Source organism: Rattus norvegicus, chromosome 7 (genome assembly GCF_021556685.1).
Source record: "Rattus norvegicus strain SHRSP/BbbUtx chromosome 7, alternate assembly SHRSP_T2T, whole genome shotgun sequence".
Taxonomy (NCBI): Eukaryota; Metazoa; Chordata; class Mammalia; order Rodentia; family Muridae; genus Rattus; species Rattus norvegicus.
Window position 1 is genome coordinate 22,728,955 of NC_141540.1, and position 18,843 is coordinate 22,747,797.

Sequence of the window (18,843 nt, forward strand, 5' to 3'; positions counted from 1 at the left end):
TCCCCCTGACCAACCAGGCCTCATGGCCAAGACTTTTAACCTAACATGCTGAGTGGCATGCTGGTCCCTTCTTATTCTTGCTCTCCCATGTCCACCTTGCCAAGATGGATATATTTCTACATATGTCTACATATATCTAATCATGGCCTTTTCCTCGCATACTCCAAGCTGCCACTCAGCTGAAGAAAAAAAAGTCATGTAGCCAAGCTATCTGACAAATATATGACTTCTGTCTCTGAAGAGTCGTCTGTGCTTTCAGGCAACATTTTACTCTTTGCTACTGGACATGGACCTTTGTTCTCCAAACTGTTGGTCTTCTGATTGCCCACGTGATTCCCTAGCTCAGAAGCTGCCCTAGGATTCTTACACAGTCAACTGCCTCGAAAACTTAACTACATCGGCTGTTCCTCCAATCTGCCTGCCCTCACTCCACTCACCTCCCTAGTGGTCTAAAATTGGCTTCAAATGAGAAGCTGTGTGTGTTGGGTGTGATTAGCTTCCTCTATTAGGATGTGATTGATTGGATCTTGTCACCTTCCCTTGAGTACAAGGTGGAGTCTTTCCTGAAGGAGTGGCCCACACCATTGCCAAATGTAAGAACAAGAAGAAATCAAGATCTTTGGAAACAGCCTTGACTCTGGTATCATAAAGCAACATAAAAGGAGAAGATGCCTTCAGAAGATGATGGAGTACAGCTCAATGGTGGGCACTTGCCTCTCATGCACAAGGTTCCAGGGATGAAAAGAACAAAGTATTCTAAGTGTGCTCAAGGTACCAAAGTCTTAGACTGTGAGTAGCAACTCTGTATGGGGTCACAGAAGCAAGTGTAGGGGTGCAAAAACCTGGGCCACAGTAAAGGGGTTCAGAGCATGTGTTCAAAAATTCATTCAATGTCCCGCGCGACCTCTCCCCAGCAAGAAAACACGCGGGGACATACGAATCCTTGCTGCAGCCAAACTTTTGTTCAATCTTAAGGAGAAGCCCCGCACGCCTGCATGGCGCGGCTTATATACACCCTAGCGCGGCGCATCCACACCTCATTGGTCGCTTACCCATGATCTCATGAGGCACGCCCCGGAGTGGGCAAAGACCTGGCACGAAGGCACTCTTGCACATGCGCACACAGTTAACTTCCTGAAAGGAAGTCGGCTGGCGCGGTGGAGGCCAGCGCCATCTTGTAATGGCGGAAGCTATCCTGGCCTTCCACGTGGGGCGCAGTGGAAGCCAGCACCATCTTGTGGTGGCGAATGTTATAGCGGCCCTCTACAATTCAAGGTCAAATACATGGTGGATGTGTGGTGTCTGGCAGAACTCACCCATGCTGTGTCACATGACCTCACCACTCTTGGACCTGAAAGTGTAGTTAGAGCTCTTGAAACATGCCGTGTGATACCAAGGCTGCTGCCAGGAGCCCCGCAGCTCCTGCCAACGCTTTGTATCAAGAGCTGCAGCATTCTCAAGGTAGACACAAAATTTTCTGCTCTTAGATAAACGCTGGTTTAATCACAGAAAACAACGGCTTCTAATATTTTCCTACCATCAGTTCTCAGCATGTAAATATTAATTCATGTATTGGATCACCTTGGGTTAGAATGATGTGTCTTTAAAATCACTACTTAACTCCTTGATTTGGGCTTTATTTTTTTTAATTGTTAAATGAATTTTGATTTGGAAATGAGACAATTTCGAGCAAGTTTTGAAATGGCCCTCTACAGTCTTCTGCCATTTTATGCTACATAGTTATGCAAAGCAGTATCTTTTGCACTGACAATCATAAAATCAAATTTTCCATCAAGTTTAAAAAACATTGAAGAAGTTCTTCATCCTGCTAATATCCAGCCAAGCTTTTAATCTTGATGTAAAAATAAATACACATGGTACATCATCTCATTAGAATGAAACTTGGCTTTGTGATGAGTTGAATATGCTTGGCCCAGGCAGTGGCACAATTAAGAGGTATAGGCTTGTTGGAGTAGGTGTGTCACTGTTGGTATGGGCTTTAAGACTCTTGTCCTAGCCACTTGGAAGCCAGTCCTCTCCTGATTCCCTTTGGAATAAGATGTAGAACGTTTAGTTCTTCCAATACCATGTCTGCCTGGATGCTGCTGTGCTTTCTGCCTTGATGATAATGACCTGAACTGAACTTCTGAACCTGTAAGCCAGCTCCCATTAAAGGTTCTTTTTAAGAGTTGCCTTGGCCATGGTGTTTCTTCACAGAAACAGAAACCCTAACTATGACATACTTTGTATTTAATAAATAATAACTATATGTATACAAGGAATTATTTTTAAATAAGTTTATTATTTATCATCTGCAAATGTCGCATCTGTACTCCTATTTTAAATACTTATATACATGGATGGCATAAAAATTTAGTGAGTTAAAAGTCGTCAGGAAAGAGTTCAAGAGACCCTGTTCAAAGCAGTGAGAAGGGAATTGAGAAGCCAGGCAGGGAGGAGATGCCTTCATCAGAAGCACCCTAAGGCTGGATACTGAAGCACTAAGTAAGTGACTTCAAATCACTCCATATGGTTTTAAGTCCCTGATGATGTTAGCTGAGGCAGATTTGCCAGCCCTCGCTCCCCTCCACTGTGACACTACAAATTCAAGGACAGTCCATGAAGAAGAGAGGACACCCTCCTCCCCACCTCACTCCCAGCCAGCATGAGCCGGTGAGCTAACAGTCAATGAGATGCCAGAGCAAAGAAAACTTGAGCTGAAGAGACCAACGTCACCTACAATACGGAGGGTCTTTCCTATGATATCACTGACATGGCACAGGTCCTTGTTCTCTATCTCCTTTTTGCTCACTCTATTTCTCTTACCAAGGCTGCTTTCTTCCACATAATACACTGTATAGAGCTTCCCTTAACTGTCTCCCTCTCTTCTCACTTTCCTTCCCTCACATGAAGCCTCCCTGTCCACAACACATCTGTTCTGTGATTCTCGTTCTTTCTCCCCTTCTAAGCTGCCTTTGTTCTGTCTGCTTTCTGCCTTTTCCATCAGAACTGCCTTCCTAGAGATCCTGGTTGACACACTGAGTGCTGGTTTTCACTTTTTATATCTGTTGACTTTTTCTAGAACATTTGATGCTAACCCCTCTATTGTTGCCATGTTCCCTAGGTCTGCCAAGGTTCTGGGCTGACACATTAGTCAAAACATACTACATGTGAACTCCATAAATCGGTTTTCCTACACTGTATATGTTACTCAGGAGTGTTCAACCCACAGGGTAGCACCATTGAAAAAGTCCGCATCAATAGCCACCTCCTGAGTCTGTTGCTCCGTTTAACCCCCTGAGACATTGCAAATTAACCTAGAAATGTCTCTCCAGCCCATTCCCATGAGAATGGACTACTTACTGTGTTAGCATACTCCACACAGACTTCTGTACTTGCCTCCTTACCCTGCTTGCCATAGTTCCCTTCCAGGACCAAGCTGTGTCTGCAGCTCCAACAGAATGATCCTTGGTAGGGGTGAGGGATGAAGTGGAGTTGGATTTCTGTTCAAATTCAAACTCTCCAATGGTCTTGCTTCAAGAAAATTTCCTTTTCATATGCACAAGGACATTTATAAGCTAGGCCTCGGGTTTCTTTCTAGTATAATCTCCTACTTCAATGTAGCCAACAGTTTCACACTATCTTTGTGAGGAGGCTAGACATCATCACCTTCTGCCTGTGGTGTCTGCTAGGTATAGAATTTTTTTTTTCCTTTTCACCTTTAGAAGTAGGAGGTATCCTTCAAGAAACATAAACATTTATTGCTTCTATAATATATTTTAATAATTTATTAGTGTTTCAAGGCCCTTGAAGCACTAAATACACAGTTCCAAATGGCTCTCATTATTATATATCTTATTCAATTATTCATGAATCTTTGTCCACATGAGTTAGCTCCACATAAAGCTTTTTCTGGATGCAAAGTTAGTCAGCCTTTGACATTACATAGGATTTACCATCACCCCACCAACTAAGGGTTTGAATATTATAGATCGTCAATAATTTTGTAGATTTGAATTAATAAGACTACCTTTGTCCCTCAATACTCATAAACTCTTTCTTGTTTCCTAAGTCCTCTTCCTTCGATATTTTGAGTTTCTATAAACTCTATACTTTATAGTTCTTTCTTTCTTTTTCCTTATAACCCTATGCAAATAAGCGCCTTCAGGTAGCTACCATCTGTACTTTTGAAAGCGATTGTTTGGTTCTATGAAGGAAGGTAACTGGTTTGAAGTAGAAAGTATATCTATTGTCCATTGTGTATAAATTAACAGTTCTATTAAAAATGAATTAATGGGGGTTGGGGATTTACTCAGTGGTAGAGCGCTTGCCTAGCAGGTGCAAGGCCCTGGGTTCGGTCCCCAGCTCCGGAAAAGAGAAAAAAGAAAAAAAATGAATTAATGGAGGAGTTGAGGCCTCCCTACAGGGCTTTAAAAGTCCTATCTGTGAGAGGTAGACTATAGCAAAGCCCCACCAGATCAAACACAGCACCCCTCCAGCTTGGTAAAGTAACTCCATAATTAGTCAGAGATCCCTACCACAAATAACATACCACACAAAAATGGTTGAAATATTCAGAAATCTGTTGCTATAACCAAAGTAGTTGGCAACAGGGAGCTTCTCTAGACAGCTCCCACTTACACACATAAGAAAAAAACAAGGCCAAACTTTACCTCATCCTTGAAGGAAAAGGTACCTGAAACACCTGTGAGGAACAGTGCTGTCACACAAAGGTGGTAGTGGGAAGGCTCAACACAAGGCATCCTACACTATATGGAACTTGGAGAGGGGCAAAGGAAGGAAGTCAGGCTTGTGTGAGCCTGGCCTTAGAGGAAGTGATGGAACTCACTTGCCATGTGAGGTCAGAAGGTCACAGTGGAGAAGACTACAGCACAGGCTACTGTGCTTCTTATTTTCTGTCTCCATTAGAGTCCTGTACAAATTGTCTTCTGTACTTAAGTGGTGTTTAGGTGCTCCAGGGAGATAGCCTCAGATGATCTCTGAAGATCTTGTTACCATTGGAATCATGGACCCTGAGCTAGGCTGGGATAAGGGAAACCTTCCCTGCTCTGCTATCAGGCACTGGAATGCATTACAAGTGGAGTCTTTGAATTGCCTTTTCCTATGAACCTTGAGAACTGGGAAGGCAATTATCTGCCAGGAGGGTTGGGGCAGTTCCAGTCCCAAGGCAAAGGGTCATAATGAAAGATTCTGGTTGACCTGTGGATTCTCAGTGTTCAATCACTGGTGTGTTTTTTTAAATTTATAATTGCAATCAAATTAAATGTTTAGCAGCAGCAGCAGCAGCAGCAGCAGCTGCCTCACCCCCAAGTTCTTCCTAGTCTATTTTAATGGAATTACTATTTGATCTGATACAATGAAACATTGTAGCCTTCTTCCAAATGCACATTTCTCTCCTGTGTAGTTTTAGTGTATTGAAATCAAATACCTTTGTCACAGTGTATTTCTAGAACCTGGGTTGCACCATTTCACTTCACTGGCCCATTTCTCCTGCTTTGTAAATTAGGTCTCCTTTCTCTCTGTCATTGAGCAGAGATCCAGGATACTTGTTCAATTATAAGTTCCTTTTTCCTGATACGGTAACTGCTTTGATGTTGTGTGCTTGCTGTGTTTGTGACAGTCGGGAACAATTAGGAACAATTCGATCAAAGTACAGTCTGGTGTTGTACTTCAGGGTTTCAACTCACATCGCATCCAAAATAAACTTGTTTTCTCTTCCATATACTCTAGGATCAACTGGAATAGGGGGATTAAATTGGGAGGGAGCTAGGAGAGCAGGGTAGAGCAGGAGGTAATGTGGAGAGTACAGTGTTGTTTCTTTGTGTGGGTTGGTCTAAAAACCACCATGGCTGACTTATAGGAGTCTAACAGAAGGAACCTGAAAACTAGCCAGTTTAAACTGGGAGAAGAGCTTTACAAGTAAAAACACCCTGAGAGGCCTTTGAATTCTTTAAGAGGGAAGATATTTATCAGGTTTTCTATTTAAAGTGTATGTGAAAGCAATAAAAGAACCAGGAGTGTTCATTCCCCAGGAGGCAGAAGCAAGTGGGTCTCTGTAAGGCCAGCCTGGTCTACAGAGAGAATTCCTGGCCTCCCAGAGAAAGTCTGTCTTAAAAGACCAAAGGCAGAGACAGAAAAAGACAAAAGTCCATGCAATCCAAACATGCCATTCCTATTCCTGGTAAAGGCTTTGTAATCTTTCGGGAGGGGTATTGTGAGAGAGGGGGAACAGAGACAAACACACACATTCACACATAGAAAGAGACAGAGACAGAGACACAGAGACAGAGAGACATGCACACAGGAGTGCCCACACACATGCACACACAGACACAGACACACAGACACACAGACACACACACAGACACGGGGAGGAGAGGGAGAGGGAGTATATAGAGGAGACGGGGAGAGGGGGAGAGGGGGAAAGGGGGAGAGAGAGAAAGTGCTTAAGGGAATTAAAGCCAGGACATCCTTCTATTATGCTAGGTAAGAACTCTCTCCTGTGTAGTATCCTCTGTAGTTCTCTCTTTCCATTTATGTATAAACAGTGTCGCTAAATCGTCAGGGCACCCTTGAACTTTTTGTTTTCTTTGCCTCACAGCCTCTCCTCCCAAGCAGCTGGGGTTAGGAGATTGTACCTCTAAGCCCCACTTCCAGTAGGGTTCTCTTTGAAAAGTCCTTTTCTGTGAGGACCCCTTACCATCTCTCCAGACTGTCGTTTGCTCCCTTTTTCAAGCATTTAAAAAATACCATGCCTAAGAATCTTTTGCAGGGAAGGGGATAGTGAGCTGGGAAGGCCTATTTTCTTCATTTCGAGATTCTGGTAATAAACATGTCATAAATATAAATGCCAAACTCCGGAAATGCAGGTGTAGAGCGTCAAATTCTATTTGGACTTAAATGATGTGGTGTTTTGCTCTAAATTCTACTGTGCTCTCCGTTCCTCAAGTCCATGCATTTCCTTAGGGTGCTGCCTTTCCAGAGTACTGGTATGCTGCAGGGTGCTCAGTTCCACATCTGTCTGCACTATTTCAAAGTTTCCCTCCAGCCCACACAACTATGCCTAGAGCTAGAGGTTAGAACCATCTGTCCATGCTCATGAACCAACCACTCCAGATAGGTGTGGTGTTTTTTTTTTCTCTGTACTAAAATTAGGACAGTCCAGTCCCGTTGTTAGACCATTCACACCACAATGTAGTCACCAATCAAAGGCCAGAGGAAAATCAGATTTTCACCACTGCAGTTTCCAACTTATTTTCATTTTCCGGACCTTGGAATTTTCCCCCTTTTAAATGGGTGCATTATCCCTAATATTTTTATTTTTTATTTCTTATGTTATCATTTTATCCAGCATTACTGTATCTTTAATGGCAATTTTAAGTCTCTCGTTTTGCCAGTTCAAAAAAAAAAAAAAAAAGAAAGAAAGAAAGAAAGAAAAGAAAAAGAAAAACACGTAATACTTTTCTTCAGTACAAAAGGTAATCATGACAGAATAAGGCGTTGAAGGGGTTCTGTGATACGAGATTTTCACGGCCTAGCTGGTTTCTGTAAAGCTTACAAGGAAAAGCTCGCATTGCAACTTAAGTGCCACGACGTAAGAAATATTCTCTTGCGTGTTCACTGCTGTGTGTCCCTTGTACCTGATAATTCAGGTACTTATCATCGGAAAGGGAGAAAAAAACGGAAGGAAAAACATAAGTCCTGACGGCTGAAGGGCCAGTCTGTGAGTATGTCCTCCAATATGCAACCGGACTCATCTGCTAAATGTGGCTGGAGAAAGGGGTAAAGGGGTCTGGCCAGGCAAGGCCTTCTTTCTAGACGGGCCTGTTATTTTCTCTTTCTACAGGCATTTTGTTACTTTTCAGTTTGGTCGCTGAGCTTTTCAGACAGGATAACCCTATGTATTGCAGGCGCCATTTTGAGGGAATGACCTGAATAAATGGTTTCCTGACAGAACTCTGATCACGGTTCTGCACAGGACTTGTTTCAAAGGGTCTTCAGACACGGTTCTGGGGGGCAGGGGAGTGGCGCAAGTCTGTACATCTGCGAGGCTCCGGCCTAGCTCTGCACTGAGCACTGTTCCTCGCGCATGCCCCATGCGTACCCCTCAGATACTCAGATGGGCGACGTGGGTCCCCCCCCCCCCCCCCCCCCCCCCCCCCCCCCCCCCCCCGGCGAGGGCCGAGCGCTGCCGCCCATTGGCTGAAGCCCAGGACAAGGCCAGCCACCCACAGTCTTTCCCTAGGGCGAGCCACCCACACCTCAGTGTTTCACAGGCTCCCGCCAAGTCTGCTCAGCTGCCTTGGAGGCCCTCGGCTCTCCTTCAACAGCCACCTTGGCTTTTTGCCCGTTGGCGGCCAGGCTGCCACTCCGCAGCTGCCCTGAGAAGCTGCTAACCACATGGCTTCAGTGGTGCCACCTTCGCGTTATTTTTGCACCAGACTTCCGGCCGCCATCACGGTGAGTCTAGGGGAGGTCCCGGGTGACAGTGAAGACCAGCCCTAAGCTGCAGACTCCTTACATGGAGGTTGAAATTCGGCTTTTTGGGTGTAGCACAAAGAAATGGGGAGAGGGCAAAAGGGGTTCCTTCGAATTTCCGGTTCTGGGTTCCCCCACCAGACAGCCACCAGGGTAAATCCTGGAGGGCGGGAGTCGTGGCCTTGCTGACTTTGCGGCCTACACAAGCACTGAGGGGCCCCAGGAAGATGGGGGTCGGCCGGTGGCCAGTGGCAGCCCTGGGGACCTCGGGCTGGTCCAGGGTGGGCCATGTGCAGGACCTGGGCATCCTGTGACAGCCCTTTCCTGCCTTTGGGCGGAGGTGCCCAGAGGAGTAAGCCTTGGGTCAGGCCCGCGGCCTCCCACGCCCCACCCTGCCGCACAGGCCCTTGTCTGGAGCAGCTTCCAGGTAGGAGTCAATGTGGGCTCCTTTGCCAGGTGGCGCCTAAGCTGGCAGCCTCAGAGCCTGTGGACTTTTGGATTAGCTGCTGTGTCTAGGGTGACTTAGCAAGTATGGTTATTGGGAGGCTGGAGGAGGGCCTTTGAAGGCTGCCATTGGTCAGGCTCTGTGGACAGTGGTGCCTGAGTGGTGGAGGCAGCTTTGCCTCAGCTGTGTGTTTAACTTCTGGTGTGCATGGGCTGGGGGAGAGCCAGAGGCCTAGCTGGGTTGAGGAAAGGGTGAAGGAGGGGATAGCTAGACAGGACACGTGCTGTACCCCACTACAGGATGCTAGCTTTAGAGCTTCCAGGATAACTTAGGCTACAGTAAGACTCTGCCTCAGAATCAGTACTGTAAACGTTGATGGCCATTTAGTCACAAATCCATTGTATGTTGCATCTTGTTTATAATTTTTTGCACTTTAAAGGTAAAGGAAGAAATTCATACAGTTTATGACAGATGTGAAAATTAAGTGGGACTTTTGTAAACATTTGCAATAATTGAGAATCACAATTGTGAATTATCTATTACAATAATTAAGATCTGACAATACCGGGCAGTTACTCACTACATTAGTTTTTGAAATGTGAGGACTTCAGACTTTATATTAGCTAGTATTTGTGACATACATGGAAATTTGCCTAGTACAGTGATTTAATTGCATTTCAAAAACGTTATCCTAAAATCTTTAATAACAGTATTCTCAGCTTCTAGCACTATTTGTTATGTGGATATTCAAATATAATGGAATATGTTACTGTACATAATAGCAAAGTTTGTGTGTGCTAGCCTCCAAGTTCATTGCTGGTATTCTAACATTTCCCGTTAAGTCATAGCACATTTGGAGATATAATTAATCTGCCTTAAATTTATTACAATTTGTTTTCAGTATGCTATTACAGTCTATTGGTGGGTAAGATTATACTTTTCCACCAGTGTCAGTAGTGGGCATGTAGATGTGTGGAAAATCTCAACTATTGGGGTGAGTGGGGACCAGAGGCCAAGGCAAGAGGATCACTTGAGCCCTTTAGAAATTCAAGTCAACTTTGGCAACATAAGACGTCCTTTAAAATCTGTTGTACTCAAGAAATAGAGGCATGAGTTTGAAGCCAGTCTGGTCTTCATAGCAAGCTTCAGGCCAGCCAGAGTTACATAATAAGGCCCTATCTCTTAAGTTTAAAACTTAACACTTTCTTGAACATCAAAATTTGACTTACAAGTATTTGGTTGTGGAGTGGTTTTGATCATATTTTAAAAGAAGTAACTAAAGCGTTTATCAGTAGTGGGTGTTTTAAATACAACAATATTGAGCATACTGTAGGCATTAGGTCTTATTAAAATGGAGTTCTTTGCTTTCGTGGTTTTGAGTGCCACCTACTCAAGGATAAGGACCAGGATATGGTGTGCTTTCTTTAATACAGTTTACACTATTAGGGTGAAACCGATTTTATGTTTACTCTGGTGAAACAGGTAGTTTAAGCCCAAATCAAGCATCCTATAATATTTACTGCTTTATTTTCATTCTCAGTAAACTTTTCTCAAACATTCATTTTACTTTAGTACACAGAATACATTTAGAAGACATTTGAGATTTTTTTCTAATTTTTGTAAGCAAGCAAACCACTATTATGAACAATGAAAAGCAAGTTCTCCCAAACAATTATTTTGATCTTTAGTTCTAGAGGTACCCATTACAGGATTTTTCATCATATCCCTGTAGAGGTTTTGGTCCCAGTAATACTTTGTTATGGGAATCCATTGTTATGGAAATATCCCTGGCTGCCTACCACATGCCAGAAGTTTACTTCACTGGTGACATCCAGAAATGTTCTAGACATTTAATAGTACCCCTGCAGTACTGAGAATCAGTGCATTATAACTTATACTCTGGTTAACTGGTGAAATATTACACTTCTAAGTTGAAATATATCCATGTATTGTGGTACAGACACCAGTAAAAAGAACCATCAAATGTAAATATATTGTAAATTCATCCATACAAAATGGGATATTGAGAAATGGAATCCTATAAAAATTAGAGAACTAATGTTTTTTGTTTTGAGTTTATTTTTGAATAAAAAAATTGAGTAGAGATGGATAGATTGTCTATTAGGAAATCAAGTCAAGTCAGGTTCTAAATAGTGCAGAAGATGCATAGCATATATAGTAGTTCCATTTAGAATAAAACTGAAATTGTAAGATAGTGAAAGAAGGAAAAAATTTAATAATCTTACTCCCTGCCATTTCATTAGCATGAAATAACACAAAGGGGATTTACTGTTCAAAGGAATAAGGTAGTTCTCATGTAGGAAACAAAATAGAAAATATGGCTTTAAGTAGATAAAAGCGAAACATGATTTGATGATTTTTCATTTCTAAAGTTTTTATTAAGTTAATATTTTAAAAACTAACTGACATTTTTAGTTTAACATGTATGCACACATATAACCAAGTTATGTATTCTAGCTTTTCCTTAATATTCAGTATTTACCTATTAAGTTTCATGAATCGATTTTGAGTGGATGTGACATAATAGTTTACTACAATTCAATTCAGTGAATAAGGCAGCTAAGATAGGAAAATCTAGTGGGGGGGGGACTTTTCTAACTTCATTGAAACAAATTCAAATACATCATACTACTTTATACTTTATAAATTGAGTTCACCAATTTTAGTCATTATCAGAGCAGTCTGTCAGAGATAAACTCGGGTAAGCATGCTGCTTATAACGTAACTTAGTAAGAGGCATAAATGTAGGTGTTTTGACTAAGTCCATTTCTGTTGTGCTCTGTTGTATTGCCTCTTCCATACACACATTCCCAATAAGTTCTACTTAGAAAAATTCATCTTAACCAATTAAGAATCTACTGTATGTTGATTGAAGAGAGTTTGGATCAAAATCAGGAAAAAAAGGGGTTGTATGCGTAGAATATCTGAAAATAAAATATGGTATTGTTTCTATTAACTTCTGACAATTTCGAGATGGCACTGGGGCTTATATGGTGTTATTCAAGAAACGGCTATTTGAAAACATGCATTAAACACAGTAGTATTAGGAATAAGAACAGAATTCATTCATTTCTAAAGTCAGTCGGACATTAATGTGGGAGTGTTAAGATTTATATTAATTTAATAACAGAAGGGCAAAGAAAAAAGACTAATTTGAGAGTTTGATATTTTTCTGTTTGGGGTCTTAAAAAGCTGTTTTGTTTTCTTTGGAGTTTTAATATGCTTTTGATTCAACATACCCGGTAAAAATTAAAATTTAATAATTTAATTCTTCCCTTCCAATTTGTAGCCCTTTGAGCTCATTTCACTGTCTGATTTCTCTGGCTAGGACTTCGAGAACTATATTGAATAAGTAGGGAGACAGTGGGCAGCCTTGTCTAGGCCCTGATTTTAGAGGGATTGCTTCACGTTTCTCTCCATTTAGTTTAATGTTAGCTACCGGCTTGCTCTATATTGCTTTTAATATGTTTAGGTATGTGCTTTGAATTTCTGATCTTTCCAGGACTTTATTCATGAAGGGGTGTTGAATTTAGTCAAATGCATCTTCGAAGCTAATGGAATGATCATGTCGTTTTTTTCTTTGAGTTTGTTTATATAATGGGTTACCTTGATGGATTTTCATATATTGCACCATTCCTTCATCCTGGGATGAAGCATACTTGATCAAGATGGATGATCGTTTTGATGTGTTCTTGGATTCAGCTTGCAAGAATTTTATTGAATGTTTTTGGGTTGATATTAGTAACGGAATTTGGTTTGAAGTTCTCTCTCTTTGTTGGGACTTTGTGTGGTTTAGGATAAGAATAATTGTGGCTTCATAGAAGGAATTTGATAGTGCTCCCTTTGTTTCTATTTTGTGGAATAGTTTGGTATAGTACTCAACTCCATAATTAGTCAGAGATCCCTACCACAAATAACATACCACACAAAAATGGTTGAAATATTCAGAAATCTGTTGCTATAACCAAAGTAGTTGGCAACAGGGAGCTTCTCTAGACAGCTCCCACTTACACACATAAGAAAAAACAAGGCCAAACTTTACCGCATCCTTGATGGAAAAGGTACCTGAAACACCTGTGAGGAACAGTGCTGTCACACAAAGGTGGTAGTGGGAAGGCTCAACACAAGGCATCCTACACTATATGGAACTTGGAGAGGGGCAAAGGAAGGAAGTCAGGCTTGTGTGAGCCTGGCCTTAGAGGAAGTGATGGAACTCACTTGCCATGTGAGGTCAGAAGGTCACAGTGGAGAAGCCTACAGCACAGGCTACTGTGCTTCTTATTTTCTGTCTCCATTAGAGTCCTGTACAAATTGTCCTCTGTACTTAAGTGGTGTTTAGGTGCTCCAGGGAGATAGCCTCAGATGATCTCTGAAGATCTTGTTACCATTGGAATCATGGACCCTGAGCTAGGCTGGGATAAGGGAAACCTTCCCTGCTCTGCTATCAGGCACTGGAATGCATTACCAGTGGAGTCTTGGAATTGCCTTTTCCTGTGAACCTTGAGAACTGGGAAAGCAATTATCTGCCAGGAGGGTTGGGGCAGTTCCAGTCCCAAGACAAAGGGTCATAATGAAAGATTCTGGTTGACCTGTGGATTCTCAGTGTTCAATCACTGGTGTCTTTTTTTTTAAATTTATAATTGCAATCAAATTAAATGTTTAGCAGCAGCAGCAGCAGCAGCAGCAGCTGCCTCACCCCCAAGTTCTTCCTAGTCTATTTTAATGGAATTACTATTTGATCTGAAACAATGAAACATTGTAGCCTTCTTCCAAATGCACATTTCTCTCCTGTGTAGTTTTACTGTATTGAAATCAAATACCTTTGTCACAGTGTATTTCTAGAACCTGGGTTGCACCATTTCACTTCACTGGCCCATTTCTCCTGCTTTGTAAATTAGGTCTCCTTTCTCTCTGTCATTGAGCAGAGATCCAGGATACTTGTTCAATTATAAGTGCCTTTTTCCTGATACGGTAACTGCTTTGATGTTGTGTGCTTGCTGTGTTTGTGACAGTCGGGAACAATTAGGAGCGTGGCACAATTCGATCAAAGTACAGTCTGGTGTTGTACTTCAGGGTTTCAACTCACATCACATCCAAAATAAAGTTGGCTTCTCTTTCATATACTCTAGGATCAAGCTCTGCCTTCCTCCCTCCACAGAGCACTGACTGAGCCAGGTAACGTTCTTTACCCACCCATCACTCTCCAAAGATCTTATTAGTGTGCACTGACACTTCAGCCATGAAAAAGATCCCCATTGTCTCCACTACATCTCTGTTTCCCTTCTAAACAGGGGGCTTAGTTCAAGGTCCTCCTTCTCTAAGCCATTTTCTCTTGGTGGTCTGTAAGCATTTCCATCCAACAATGTAGTGTAGGCACTCCTATTTTCGGGGAAGTCAAGACTTCTGTCCACTTTAGGTGAATAGGAAGCGCACTGGCTGGGTGACTAAGCCAGATCAGAGGCACACTGCCTGGGAGTGTACATCAGAACCCTGGTAGTCAATTACTGCTTGATATGAAACAATAATCCTCGGGGATTATTATGTTCCAACTTGGTCACATGGGGGATAAAAACGATGACTGGGAGCCAGTGATTTGAGTCAGAAGGTAAAGGTACTTGTGGCATAAAAAGTGGGCTTCAGTCTCTAGGACAGACTTGGTGGAGGAAGAGGAGTGACCTCTGAACAGACAGACACATAGTCTCTCTCTGTCCTCTCTCTGTGTCTCTCTCTTTGTCTCTCTCTCTGTTTCTCTCTAAATGTAATAAAAATGCTTCAAATAAAATAAAAAATAGTAACTAGTCTTTATATCTTGTTCCCAGGGTTGATGGTGGAGCAAGTCACAAGAGCATCATGAATAGGACTTAAAAGGAGCAATAATCTACATACTATTTCTGGTACACACAGGAGATCTCAGCTCCAACTCTATGTAAGGTACATCCCTTCTCACTGTTTCACTAAAGGTTATTTTTAGCAGCCTCCTTGTTTCCATTTTTAATAGAATAGAATAGAATAATGTTCTATCATGGAATATGGATATGCAGTGTGTCCTATTGAAGTCCGTTAACAATGGATTCCTTCTTGACCTATTGGCTTGGGGATTATTTGCACATCCACTTGTCCATCCGTATTGAGCTTTAAAACCATTTTAGTCTTCTACTACAGAGTTAACTAACCTGGACTCACAGGGGCTCACAAAGATTGAACCACCAACCAAAGAGCATGCAGGGGCTGGACCTAGGCCTCCTACACGTTTGTAGCAGATGTGCTACTTGGTCTTCATGTGGGTCCCCTAACAATTGGAATAGAGGTTGTTTCCAACTCTGTTGCCTGCTATTGGGTCTTCTTCCCCTAACTGGACTGCCTGGTTGTGCCTTGGTGGGAGAGGATGCACTTAGGCCTGCTATGACTGGATGTTCCAGGGTGGGGCAGTACCCATGTGGGGCTTCCCTTTCTCTGAGGAGAAGGGGAGGAGGAGGTAATGGGGGAGGGATTTGTAAGGGTGGGACAGGGAGGAGAGAAGGGATGAGGGTAGGGGTGATTGGGATGTAAATTGAAAAAAAAACAAGAATCCCTAAAAAATAAAAACTGCTTTAGTCTTCTAAATCTAAGCTGATGATTCCAAAGAGAGAGAACTAGAACCCTGAGAGAAACAGATGGTGTCATTGAAAAAGAGAGGTGCCTGCTTAGCAAACAAAGACTGTCTTAGAGAAATGCACTCATCAATTCTGAAAGGCAGGTAGGTGTAACGAGGATCACTGGTTGGGATTATTCCCAGGATCAAAATGAAAGAACATATGAGAACTAGGGCTCTCTACCAAAGACATCTCCAGTCTCTGGACCGCACAGAGACGTCTCAGCTGCCTCCTCCACTCCCCCAGAGAAGGGATGTATTTTGAAGAAATGTGAGTCTTGAACCTCCAGGGTGATGGTAGGATGTAATTAAGGCAGAAGGATTCTGGAAGAAAAAGATTAAAACCAGAGCTTCCTTTTACTCCAGCTGCTCCAAACTAAAGAACTGGTGGGGCCTGAGCTTGGTCCCATCTGGTGGACACCTGGCCTCAAGCTCCTCTGGAAGCAACAATGGAACATTTGACATTAAATGAAGTAGACACAGAGAAAGCTGCTTGCAGTAATTTCACCCTGGTCGGGGTGCAGGCTAACGAGAGGACTTTCTCCAAACTGTCTGCTAGAGTCGTATTTCATTTAGATGATGCAGTGTCTTATCTAGAAAATCCAACAAAGTATCTCCAATCAGCCTGGACAAAATGTACCTCAGCAAGGCCATTGACTGCACAGGGTTGGCTACATGACTCAGGCAGGAGGGCTCTCTGCAAAGGGCAAGTGCTGAGATGACTAAGAATCGCAGGACACTGATAGCAGATGATCAGTCAAGAATTAATCTGAATGCTGAGAATAGGAACCTATGGGTGGGCCATAACATCCTGGAAGCATTGTCTGTAAGCACATATGGGAGCAGCAGGAGACCCTCAGAAATATGACTGCAGGTGAAGGCACTAAAATATACGGCAGAATCTTTAGACAAATAGGAGAGGAAGTCCATGGCTGATGGGCACAGGAGAAGTAAAGCAAACGATACAATATATGGAGAGTATACCTGGAACAAAGGATTAAAACATCCTCTTTAGTTACACAAATTAATCGTATATGGAGATGGACAAATGCCCTTCTGCTGACACCATATTCTCCCACTACACTTATAATTAAATAAAAAGAATAGAGTTCTACAGAGACAAGCTCACAAAAATGAAAGCCAATGTTCCACAGTAGTCCCCTCAGCAGGAAGCTAGAGTAACAACGAACACATGCCAGGAGATTCTGCAAGTGAATTTCTCTCTCTTAGCACATAATACTCAGGAAATGAGATTAGAAATGTCGTGAATTAATTCTGTGCCCAAAATGCCTAGCACGGAAGTAATGAGCCAAACACAGTAAGAAAGTAAAAACACAATCGAATAAAGTAATCCAACACAAAAGTAGTATGCATTCTGAAACAAATGGGCGAAACTGGCAAGCTATTAACCAGTAAAAAACAATAACAAGTTACTGTGATCAGCGAAAGGTTCAATTGATTTTTATTACATTTTAAGAAACACTGTTCAGGGCTAGGAATGCAGCTTAGTAGTAAAGGGTTTGCCCTGGGTTCAATCCCCAGCCTGCAAACAAAGGAACCAACAAAAAGCCATTATTCTGAGCTGCAAGTGTCTGACTAATTGATTTACTAGTCATGCTTTCCTGATTTTGCACAGGCATGTAATAAAAACACATAATCAGAAACAGAAAACGGTTGGGTGAGGTAGGTGCTATTATCTCAGTACGTTAGTGGTGAGTTCTTTCAAAGCTTTTAAAAAATAAGCCATTCCTACACTTCTTAAATTGCTCTAAGATAAAGTTTTAAGGTACAGCATGTTTTCTTTAAAACAGTATGAATTTTTTGAGCCCCAACTTCATCATAAAAGTACAAAACCTGAGTAACAGTTTACAAGTAAGGAAAAATAGGAGGGAATCCATCCAACAGAGGAACAGTCAGGATTCTCCCTGGAGAAGAGTGGTCGTATCCATGGACTCGATTATAGTATATTAGCAACACACGTATGGCTCCTTCTACACCAAATGCCAATAAGTACCATTTGGAGATTCCATCGCAATGTTCTCAGGAAGAAAGGCTACAAACAAACACAAAAAAGAATGAAATTTAAAATCTTTTTTATCAGGCTGGAGAGATAGCTTGGTGGTTAAGAGTGCTGCTTCTCCAGAGCTCCCAAGTTCAATTCCCAGCAACTGCATGGTGACTGACAACTATCTGTAGTGGGATCCAATGCCCTCTTTTGTCTGAAGCTCTCTTCTGACATGCAGGCACACTTGCAAACAGAGTGCTCATATATATATATATACACACACCTTTAAACAATAAAACCTTTTAATCAAGTTAATGTAACTACATCTAGAAGCTAGAAAAGGGTCACACCAATATTAAACATAATTCAGAAATGGTAAAGGGATGTAGGAGAGTCACAGAATTCACTGGGCAAGATGGTGTATGCCTGGAATCCCAACACTCACAAGGCTGAGGCAGGTGGATTGCCTTGAGCTCAAGGCTAGCCTAGACTAAAGTGTGAGACCTTGTATTAGAAAACAAAATAACTGGGGACAGGATGGAGAGAGAGAGAGAGACAGAGACAGAGAGAGACAGAGAAAAAGAGAGAGACAGAGAGACAGAGAGAGACAGAGACGAGAGAGACAGAAGAGACACAGAGAGAGAACTCGATGTCATTTCTTGCACTGATGACAAGCTATTAAAGAATGTGAATGTCTCCTACCAAAACACTGAGATAATGCTAATGACAGAATAGGTTTTTTATTAAGATATCATAAAACGCAGCTGGAAAAGTAAAGGAATATATAATAAATAAAAGAGAAATCAGACATTGGAAAGCCTGAATCTAGAAGATTATGTATGTTTAAGTTATGGGGAGGGGATGAGGCAATGTGGGGAAGAGAATAATCAGAATACATTGTATATGTGAATGAAAATGTTAACTAACGTCAACCAATGAAAAGAGAAAAGCAGGTTTAATTTACGATGAAATTGAGTTCCCATATGACACTATATAACATTTTATAAATTGATTATATGAATTATCTGCAATAAAAAATCAATTGTTGTTAAAGATGTGGTTGTGTTCATATTAATGTCAAATATTTTAAATCCTTTTCATTTATTTGCTTATTTATCGATCGATTTTTTTTAAGATAGGTTTTTGCTATGTAGACCAGGTTGGCCTCAAAAAGGAGCTCTACCTGCCTCTGCCTCCCAAGAGCTAGAATCGAAGGTATATACTCACACATGAAATTTACAT

General features: G+C 41.9%; 1 long non-coding RNA gene across 1 annotated transcript in view; it reads left to right on the top strand.

Annotated features, from left to right (window-relative positions):
* The first annotated feature begins 8,154 nt into the window (after positions 1–8,154).
* Positions 8,155–18,843, top strand: part of LOC148004519 (uncharacterized) — a 35,396-nt gene continuing 24,707 nt past the window's right edge. Inside the window, exons 1-3 of the long non-coding RNA XR_015624512.1 lie at positions 8,155–8,481; positions 14,095–14,140; positions 14,785–14,896. This is a non-coding gene — a long non-coding RNA (uncharacterized LOC148004519). The remainder of the gene's footprint in view (positions 8,482–14,094; positions 14,141–14,784; positions 14,897–18,843) is intronic.